The sequence below is a fragment of the Pteropus alecto genome, unplaced genomic scaffold (assembly GCF_000325575.1).
Source record: "Pteropus alecto unplaced genomic scaffold, ASM32557v1 scaffold86, whole genome shotgun sequence".
In the NCBI taxonomy this organism is placed as follows: Eukaryota; Metazoa; Chordata; class Mammalia; order Chiroptera; family Pteropodidae; genus Pteropus; species Pteropus alecto.
In genome coordinates, this window is record NW_006442109.1 from 15,567,780 (window position 1) to 15,578,996 (window position 11,217).

Below are 11,217 nucleotides of genomic sequence, written 5' to 3' on the forward strand. Positions count from 1 at the left end.
GATGCACTAGGTAACGCACTAAACACGTTAGCTTACTTGATACAAAACCAGGTCCTTTACTCCCCCACTACTCTTCCCACAACTCCTCACCCAGAGGCCTTTTTAAGAAACCTGTGGAGCTTCAAAACCACTGCTGTGAAGCAAGCAGAACAAAGCCCTAACCTTTCTCCAGAGAAACTGATGACCTGTCTGAGGCCTTACCTGAGCTTTACAGAGGCAGCCACAAGGAGGCCCAGGGTGTCTCTGGGAGACAGAACTGGGGGCTGGTGAGATGCCAGGTCACCTCTCAGGGCAGTGCCACCTGAAGTGAATGAGATCGAGTTACAAATCCCATGGCCGGTCAGGGGTCCTCAGAAAACTCATATTCTTCTGGCATCTCTCTAACTGCACATGGAGTGACTTGTACCCCTGACTTCTGAGGGTTGGAAATACTGTGAGTCGACAGAGCAGAGCCGTGAAGCCCTATGAAGCATATGGCAGAGAGCACTGAGGACAACATCCTGGCTCAGCCCTGTGGGGAAATATTTAACGTCCCCTTGAGAAGGATCCAGGGCAGTTAGGAGGACTCAGGCCAGAAGCCTGAGAAGGACTGAATAGAAAGACTAAATCGATGATGCAAACCAGGGGCTAGAACCAGCCAGGGAGAGAAAACTGTTGCCATGTGGGTTCAGAGAAGTCAGGTGTTTGGTTGCCAAGGAACATCTGTGTGGGAATTTTATATGCAGGCCCAACAAAACCAATTTCCTTAAAAGCAGCTTCTTTCTGTCCAGATGGCTTCAGCAGCCTTGACAGAAGGGTATGTGTGTGTGTTTGCGTGTGTGTGTGTGGAGGTGGGTGGCATTCTCAATCTGGTCCTCCCTTTCTTTTTTAGGACTTTGTCCCTTAGTGACTCTTCCTCAGTTAAATGGTACATCTTGCTTTTCTTAAGCATTTTACTAGTAAGGGGAGACCATGGGCTCTCAGTAAGGGTCCTCCATGCTGGAGACTATTTAGGATCACTTAGGTAGCAGCATCTTGTGGTGACTTTCACTCTCAAATATCCATGCATCTGGAGTGATGGATATATGAAATCCATAAATAATCCCCAAGCCTAAATTAAACCAGAGCTGCCCTCTTCCCAGCCCTGGCCTGCTGATACACAGTGCTGATCCAAAAGAGATTTGGCTTATTCAGTAACCACTCAGAAACCCAAGAGTCTTAAACATTAATACTAAAGGAGACTTTCATTTTACACAAGAAGAAACTGAGGCTCAGTTTTAGGAAGGTGAATTGCCGGAGGACATCCAGATGGTGATGAGTGAGATGACAACACTTTTTCTTGCCTGATGACTACTTTTCTGAGAAGTTGACACCTGGTAACACGTTCTAACATGTGAACCAAGGGAGAGAGGATGGCAGTCTGAGTAACCCATGGAGGGGTGGTTCTAATCAAGGGAGTTCACCAGAAATGCCTGGGGAGATTTGATGAGCAGATAAAGATGTTGGGGTCCCACCCCAGACCAATAAAATTAGAATCTCTTCTTGGGAGTTGCCAGGTGTATTTCGAAAACCCTCCTTGGGTGCTTCTGATGGGCTACTCAGGTTAAGAACCATGGTATCAGAGGAATAATCGTCCTTGAACAACTGCATATGGAACATATTTCTCAGGCAGTTAGTTTTTCACCGATGGCTTATCTTCTAACAGAGATAGCCTAACAGTGAGGCTAAGAGCATATTGCTTTGGAGCCCAATTGCCTCCTACCTTCCACCATGTTCTCTGGGCAAATTACTTGACTATAGTGCTCTTCAGTTTCCTCAACTGTAAAATTGGATAAATAATAATACCTACGTCAGAGGGTTATTGTGAAAATTGAGGCAATCCATATAATATGCTCAATGTTTGGTAAATAACAGTAAGTTTTACCCTGATGAACATAAGCTATTATTAGTAATTTGACATAACAGTTTCAAATGTAGGTGAGAATAGCCACCTGGGAGCCTCCTGGACAGGTAGAGAGACATGCTATTTGTTTTTCTCAAACAAAAGTCCATTGGTTGTCCTCTTTGGAAATTCTTTTTAGCTAGAAGAGGAAGGCATTCATGCAAATTGGTTCAGGTGCACAGGTGCAAAGTGATCTGTAAATTATCCTTGGCTAAAAATAAACCAGCTTGATCATTTCTGTTTCCAGCAGTAGAGTGGATTAGAACAATTTACCCATCCAAAACAACTGAAATACCGGATAAAGTATATTTTAAAATCTTTAAAAATGCATCTCTGAGATAACATGGAAGTGAGAAATCTTCTCAGCTCCCAAACAAGCAGAAACCAAGTACTCTGAGAGGTAAACAAATAGGAAAGCTTGCTTTCTCCCTGGCCATTTCTGCCAAATGCCAGAGCCTTGTATTACTGCCTTGGAGAGCGTATGGGGATGGGAGACAGCAATTTAAGTCCAGAGCTTGACCAAAGTGGGGTACTTCATAGAAGATCCTTAAATAAAACTGAGATCCCAAATGACTACACACGTTTCATGATAAGAGAAAGAAAAAAACTTGTCTGTAATCCCTCTGGTCTGGCACACACTGACTCTCACTTGCATTTGCACTTCAAGTTCATACCACATGTGTGGTCCTAAATATCTAAGTCTGAAAATTTTAAGTGTTCTCAGTTTGGTACTAGCTCACATGATGAGCTGAATAAACACGAATATATTCTGGAGGAGTCCCTGCAACCCAGTCCTCTCAGAGTTTCCACAGATAAATGTCCAAGGAAAATAAGCAGCTTATAGTAAAAAAATGACAAAACACATGAGAAAACAAAGCATAATTGAGAGAACCAGCAAACGAACAAATAAACAAAACACATAGTAGAAATAGATCAACAAGAACTCCAGATACTGGATTTACTGGACACCAAAAGCAAAATAACTATGCAAAATATGTTTAAAGATATAAGAAAGCCTCAAAATTTGAACAGAGAGCAAATAGACTTGAAAAGTATCAACCAAACATAACTTCTAAAAATGAAAAATACAATAATTGAAATTAAAAAAACTCAATGAATGGAGTAACCAGAATACAGTTAGAGAAAAATAATGAAGATGGATGCAATGGCATTATCATGGACATAAATTTGAGAAGTAAGTTAAAAATATATATTAAAAAAAGAGACGACCAAGTGAGAAGTTTCAATCATATGGAGAGGTGATTTTATTCTAACAGATAATGGCTAAGGATTTTTCAGAACTCTAACTGACATTAATTTTCAATAAATCAGAAGGAAGATGAATAAATGGAAACACATTAGATTAGATTAGATTAGATTAGATTAGATTAGATTAATTGCAGAATAAAAAAAAGAGAGATGATCTTAAAAGCAGCCAGAGAGGAAAGATGGACCTTCTACAAAAGAATGTAGATTAGTGTTACTGCTGACTTCTCGTCCACAAAACAGAAGCCAGAGGACAGTGGAATAATGTCTTTAAGGTGCTGAGAAAAAATAATTAACAGAAATTTTATACTTAGCCACATGACTTTTCTAAAATGAGAGCCAAGTAAATATATTTCAAATAAAAGAAGTAAACAAACAAAATATGACTTGTCACCAGGCAATCCCCACTAAATAAAATTCTATACAATGTACTTCAGGTAGGAGAAAAATGGTCCAACAGGGAAAACCTGAGATACAAAATGGAAAAGTGAGCAAATGTGTCATAAATATGTGGACAAATCTGACTCAACCTTAACTTTAAATAAATTTTAATTCTATAATATAATAATAATGTCAGATTTTCAGAGAAAAAAACATATTAGAAGTAAAATATCAGAAAACATAAGCATTGGATTAGGTGGGGTGGATATTAGAATTGAATAAAAAAATTAAGAACCTTGAAATTTTCAGGAAGATATTAAAGATGTTAATTTTAAAATAATTAAAAATACTTCTTAAAATTTTAGAGCAACCACAAAAAGAAAAGACATGGAGAATATAACTTCCAAATAAATAGAATCCAATGGGGGATATGAAATACAAAATACAAACAAACAAACAAACAACTCAATTTATAAGAAGTGACGTGTGGAAGGACAGAAAAAGCAAGACAAATATAAAACACATTATTAGGATGGAAAAAATAAATTGAAATATAGTAATAATTACTATAAATATAATAGACTAAACTCCCCAGGTAAAAGACAAAAATCAATAGCCTGGATAAAGAAATATAATCTAGCATATATGCTATTTACAAGAGACACATTTCAAACATATGATTGTAGAAATACTAAAAGTTAAAGGATGACAAGAGGTACAACAGGCAAATGCTAATCAAAAGAAAGCTGGAAAAATATATTAATATCAGGAAAAAAACAGACTTTAAGGCAAACAGCTTTATGAATGATAAAGAGATTCACCACACAATGGTACAATGTTTAATTTCCCCCAAATATATAACAATTCTAAATTTAAAAGATTATATATATACATACATATACATACACACATAATATACATATATATACTTATACACATACATATGTATATATATCTTCTCAAAATACATAAAGCGAACAAATGACAGCACTATAAGGAAAGATAGACAAATCCATTGTGCTAATGAGAGATTTTAACACAGTTCTCTCAGTAATTCAAAGATTAAGCAGATAAAAATCAGTAAGAATATAAAAGATTTAAGAACATATTCATAAATTTGATAAAATGGGCATATAGAAAATATTGCACTGTGCAGTTGGAGATTACTATTTCTTTTTGAGCACAAGTAGAATTTTCTATGAATAATTTCAAATGTAATTAAGTTAGAAATCAATAATAAGAAATATAATGAGAAAAAAACATGTTTGAAGATGAAAAACACACTTTAAACAACTCAGACCAAATGAAATATAATGAAAATTTAAAAATACATAGAAATTAATATGATGAAAATACTGTGTTTTAAAACTTCTGGAATGCAGCTAAAGTAAACTAGGAATAGAAGAGATTTATTGATCTGAAAAGCACAAACATTATTATTAATAGTCAAACATTTAAGTTCAAGGGATAAGATAGAGATGTCTACTTCCAATATTTATACTCAACGATGTAGTGGGTATCACAGCTAGGGTAGTAAAACTAGAAAAAGAAATGAAAAGTATATGAATTGGGAAGGAAGAAACAAAATTCATTAATTGCAGATGTAGAAATTCCAAAACAATCTCTATGAATTACTAGTTAATAAGATGTCTGTATATAAAACTAATATAAAAATATCAATTGTATTTCTATATACCAGAGGCTATTAGTTAAAAAATGTAATTTTACAAGATACCATTTACATTAGTAATGAAATATATGAAGTGCTTGGTAATAAAATTATAAAAGATATAAGTCTTTATAGATAAAGCTCTAAAACTTTACTGGAAGACTTTAAATTAGTCTTAATTAATATTATTTATAATATTATCTTCCCATTCAAAAATATAGTAAACATGGTATAGTAAACATGGTATATGTTTACTATACATAAAGCAAACAAATGACATGATATGTTTACTATACCATGTTTACTATATTTTTGAATGGGAAGATAATATTATAAAGATGTCAATTCCTCCCTTTCACTAAATTAGTGAAATTCCATCAGGATTTTTTTTTTTAATAGAACATGACAAGCAGATTTTTAAATTTATACATAAGATCAAAAGGCCAAATATTGTCAACGCAATCTTGAGGAAGCAGCAGAAGATGGCTGTAGGACTCTCCCTACTATAGATCAAAACCATTGCAAATTCAACTATGTTTGATTTAGGAACTTATTTTTATCAGAAATTACCTTTAAGAGAGTGATACAAAATAGAGAGATTTGCAATATGTAACCACAAAGGACTTCCAGAATACATAATAATTTTAATGAAATAATAAAGACAAAACAAATGAATCAGTAGAATAGTGGGCCAAAAACATGAACAGGTATTTTACAGAAGAGAAATACACACATGACTTGTAATCATATGAAAAGATGCCCAATCTCGTTATTAACCAGGGAATTTTAAAGTAAAACTACAAATTAGCAAAGACTAACAAATTAGCAAAAATAACTGCAAAATTGATCATTTATAGTGTTGATGAGGGTTCCTGAGCAACTCTCTTATTAACTGCTAGTGAGACTGTAACTTGGTACAACCAGGTTGAAAAACAGGGTAGCATTACCTAATATTATCTAGTAAATCTGAAAATGCATGCACTCTATGACCTGCAATTCCAGTCCTACCTGAATAAGATCTTATACACATTTGTCAGGAGACCCATTCAAGGGTATTCATAGCTACGGTGTTCTTAATGGCTCCAAACTGGAAACAACCCAAATGCCCATCAACAGTAGAATGAACACATAGATTGTGGTATATTCATTTCAGTATATGAAGAAACATGACACAGCAGTGAAAATGAATGAACTATACACAGCTGCCCTCAATGACCTGAAGGAATCTTAAAAACATAAAATTGAGCCAAGAAGCAAGTCACTGATGAACTCATAACAGTATGATTGCACTGATATAAATGCCAGAAACAAAATTAATCCATTTATTTTTAGAGGCACATTCACAGGTGATAAGAAAAGGCAAGAGAGATCGATTCACACAAAAATCAGGCTAGTAAGTTTAGCTCCAGGGGGAAAAGGACAAAGTGGTCTGGACGAGGCACACAGGGATTTTAAGGCATGGTAAGATTCTATTTCTATTCCTGAATGGTGAATGCACCGGTGTTCATGTTGTAATTTCTAAACCATACATAAACTTTTCAGGCAAAGAAAACTGAGACTGTCAGCTGAAAAAAAAATTGTGGGGAAAGCTAACAGAGAACCCCAGGATGAACAGCCAGCATTATGTCTCCCACAAGGCAGAGCCACCTCCAGGGGTGTGTTTTGTAGGTTAATCCTCTCTGACACACTCTGGCTCTGGCCTGATCCTCGTCACCCTGGCAAGGAAAAGAAAGGTGCCTTTTCTCTCTGTGTCTCTCTTTGTGTTAATGAGATTGCAAGTCTGGGTCAACTACTTTGTCCAAGGTCACAAAGCTACTGAAGGTTCCCAGTCTACCGTTCATTTCACCTATTACTATGCAGCATTTATTTTATCCTTCCCGGGAGGGCGTCGAAGAAGAGAATATTAAAAGGCTATAGTAATTAGCCTCACATTGTAATACCCTTGACTCCAGGCTAACTCCTTCAGCAGAGAAGGGAAGTTTAATTCTGCCCTTCTCAGATGGGTTTGAGAGTATGGCTGCAAATCAGGAGGGGATTTCCAGAAGATGTTCAAAGTTGCCTGAGGTCGATTTGGGTCACTGTTGTTCCCAGTGGTCTTTGGCCAGTTGGACCCCACGGAGAGCAAAAAATTCGGTCTCATTTGTGCAGAGGGTACGTTGTATGGGTAACTGGATAGATTTCCAGGGTTGCAAAACTGCTCATTCTATCCTGAAAGTTTTACCCGTTCCTTGTCATCAGCCTCTGACCTACAGAGCAGAGATGCAGGGGAGCAGGTGAGGGTTGCAAGGGAGCAGCTGTGCTTCTGAAGTCTCCTTTGGTGGCCCTGAGACTCTATCTTCCTATCTTTACAGCTATTTTTGGGAAACCAACTTGTTACCCTTTCTAAAAAATAGTCCTCTTCTATTCAAACATGTATAAAGAGTCAGAGGTATAAAACGCAACCTCACCTGGGCCTCAGATCTTGCTGGGGGTCCCTGGGCTGCTTAATGAAGAGGCTTCAGGACTATAGATCCATCGTTGCAGGAGGCAGGGTGGTAGGGATTACTTTTCCTTACTGCCATTCCGGCGATTTACATCCAAACAGAGAGTGTGCTCTTCTTCGGTCCGTTATCAAGATCCTAGTTGAGAACTCGATAGTAATTCAAAAACTGGGAAGGTAGAAAGAGAAAGTTGTACTGAACCTACATTGTATCTTGACAAAACTTTGTAGAAGTTTGCTCCAGCCCTGTTAGATTCTTGACCTCTGCCACCTGGCTAAGAGCTGTCGCCCTGGACATGCTCTCAGTGCGGACATAGCCCTGGGGTGACTGGACCTCCGGCAGCACTTGCCTTGCAAAGCCAGTAACCCTGTGCCTGTGAATGTTCGTCTTTACTTTCTGCTATTAGCCAAGGGAGGTGTCATTACAGCCCTTATAATAACAAGCAAATTAACTTTAAAGAAGCATATGGCCTTTGTAGGGAAGCTCTGCCTGTTTAACCTCAAGAGATGGAGCAAAAACTGTACCCTTAAAAATAGTTAAGGGAGTAAATTTTGTGTGATATGTATTTCAACACAATAAAGAGAATTGAAAAAACAATGACAAAGGGAACTTTGTCTGCATATAAAAATGCCTGATGCACTGACTTAATAAATACAACTATTTTTGGTAAGTGAAAATCATATGACTTGAAAATGCTTAAACATTCCGAGAGAGAGAGAGAAAGAGAGAGAATGTTTGAAAAGACTCATTCGGAAGTCAAGACAACACTACAGTACTGTGGTGAAGGTTTTGGCCCCCAAGGGTTTGGAGCTAGACAGACCTGCTTCTCTTCCAATCCTGCTTATGACATTGCAGGTCTCTTCCTCTCCTTCCTCTGTCAGGTGGGGCCAGCAATCTGAACTCACAGCGCTCTTCTGAGGATTAACTGAGATAAGGCATGTGGCACATGTCTGGCATTAGTAAGTACATGTGTAAGAATTCCTAGTTGATGCTCACAGTTACAGAAGTTTCTGGGTTTGGTCTGGCTATTCTCTGACCTCACAAGGCATCCTGTGGCATGCAGATTGTGGCAAATGAATCTAAATATATTATAGTGATGGTTAGTTCCATGTGTCAGTTTGGTTAGGCTACATCCCCTAGTTACTCAGTCAAACACTAATCTAGATGTGGTGACAAAGATATTCTGTAGATGTGATTAAAATTCATAATCAGTTACTTTAATAAGGAAGATTATCCTAGATAAGGTGGTGGGGAGGGTGCTGTTGCTGATTCAACCAGTTGAAAGGACTTACGGCAGTGCAAGGGCTTCCCAGAAGTAGAAGACATTCTGCCCATGGACAGCAGCTAGGGCCCTGCCCGAGAGTTTCCAGACTGCCCTTCCTAGCAGCCTGCCCGTGGACTTTATTTTATTTATTTATTTTTTTTTTAGGCGAGGCAACAGTTGGTTGACCTCATAGATTTCAAGGACCTTGTGAGCTTACGATCCCTTATTTTTTATTTTTTATGCCTACAGCACCTGGTCTTCCTAGGTGGTCTCCCATCCAAGTACTAACCAGGCCTGACCCTGCTTAGCTTCCGAGATCAGACGGGATCAGGCTTGTTCAGGGTAGCATGGCTGTAGATTGCCCTGTAGATTTTAGATGTGCCTAATTATGGGTTGAATTGTGACTCCCCCTCCCCCCACCCACCGCCAAAGGTGTTGGAGTCCACACTCCTAGCACCTGTATGTATGACCTTTATTTGGAAATAAAATCTTGCAGATGATCAAGTTAAAATGAAATTATTATGGTGGACCCTAATCCAATATGACTATGTCCTCACAGAAGGGGAAATTTGGACACAGAAAATAACACGTATAGAGGGAAGGTGATATGCAGACTCAGGGAGAAGACAGTTACCTACAAGCGAAAAAACATCATATGTGCATCTATCTCCACATCCTACTGTGACTCTCTTTCTCTGGTACAACCCACACTGAAGCCCCATACCAGGAGAAGTATCGCTGGATTTGATTCTGGAACAGAGAAAGTACATTAGTGGGAAAACTAGTAAAACCCAAATAAAACCTGGGGTTTAGTCAATAGTAATGTACCAATGTTGGTGTCTTAGTTTTGCCAAATATACCATGGCTATATGAGATGTTAACGAAGCTGCGTGTTGGGAATTCTGTATTATCTTTGCAAATTTTCTGTAAATTAAACGTTACTCAAAAATAAAATGTTTATTTAAAAAAGGCAGTCTGAATCTTACACTTACCAGTTGTGTGACCTCAGGAAAGTAATCTTTCAGAGCCTCAATCTTGCCTTTCATAAAATACAACCTTCTCACAGGGTCGTTGTAAGGATTAAGTGAGATAATACACACAAACTGCTTAGAACAGTGCCTGGCGCAAGGTAAGTGCTTAATGAGCGTTGGCTCTAATTATAATATTTTTGTTTTCTTTTATACACAACTTGTTCTCCATGGCTACTTACTCAGTGTGTGGGAATCCATCCCATAGATTGGGGTTCCCATAGATTGAGTGAGGTGCAGCCGCGGTTGTACAAGACTCCCTATTGGAAAGCGAGGGGAAAAAGTGGAACTTGTGTTTATGTGCTGTATTTATTTCATCCTTTTATGTTTTCTATTCTTGTGTGTGTGCCGTAATACATATCTTAATCCAGTATATCAGAATATAATTTATAGATACATAGATAAGGCGGAGGGGTGCATTCTACCTTTTTGCCGACAGAGTTAAAAGATCAAAAAGGATGGGGGCCAGTGCTGTGCTCCTGAGACAGGGCATGCTCTTGCATCGTGTGACCTTCTTTGGTCTCAAAGACACAGCCATTTAGGCAAACTAATTTTGCATCAAGCCCTAATGCTTAAGCCATTTAAATCTGCATGAAAACACAATTTTAGTACAGAAAGTTGAAAATGTTGAGGTTGATTCGATGTATATTTATTACCCAGTGTTCCTTCAGCCTGGATTATTTCAATTTGTTCTATTACTGAACAAAATCTCTCCACTTACATTTGAGAATCTAAATTTTCCCTCTGGCTTCCACTAGACCTTATTTATTCTTCACAATAGCCTCTTCAAGTTATTTCGGGCATAATGACTTTATGAGTCTAAAGCTTTTGGATCAAGATGGTGATACTTGTAGCAAGATAAAATGGTTTTTTTTTGAGGCATGGAACAACATAACTGACATTCGCTTTAAGCTGTGCACGAATTCATTTATTCACAATCATTCATTACCAATTATTCGTTCAAATGCCGATTTAGTTTTTTAAAAAAGCCCAAGTTCCTAGAGGCAGTCAGACTTCGAATCAAACACTGCTGGTTTTCAGACCTAGGTTCAAATCCTACCATTAACCAGTGGTATGTCCTTGGAAAATTTCTTATTTTGAACTCCTTTGCATCTGTTTCTTTATTAGAAAGATAGAATGTTTACCTTGTAGGGTTGTGTAAGGAATGACAATATTTATATGAGACACCTTGCTCAGTGTCTGGGGCA

General features: G+C 37.8%; 1 non-coding gene across 1 annotated transcript; it reads right to left on the minus strand.

Annotated features, from left to right (window-relative positions):
- Positions 1 to 9,221: 9,221 nt before the first annotated feature.
- LOC112469669 lies at positions 9,222 to 9,340 on the minus strand. The gene has a single exon (XR_003042718.1). It is a non-coding gene; the product is annotated as a 5S ribosomal RNA (ribosomal RNA).
- Positions 9,341 to 11,217: the final 1,877 nt, after the last annotated feature.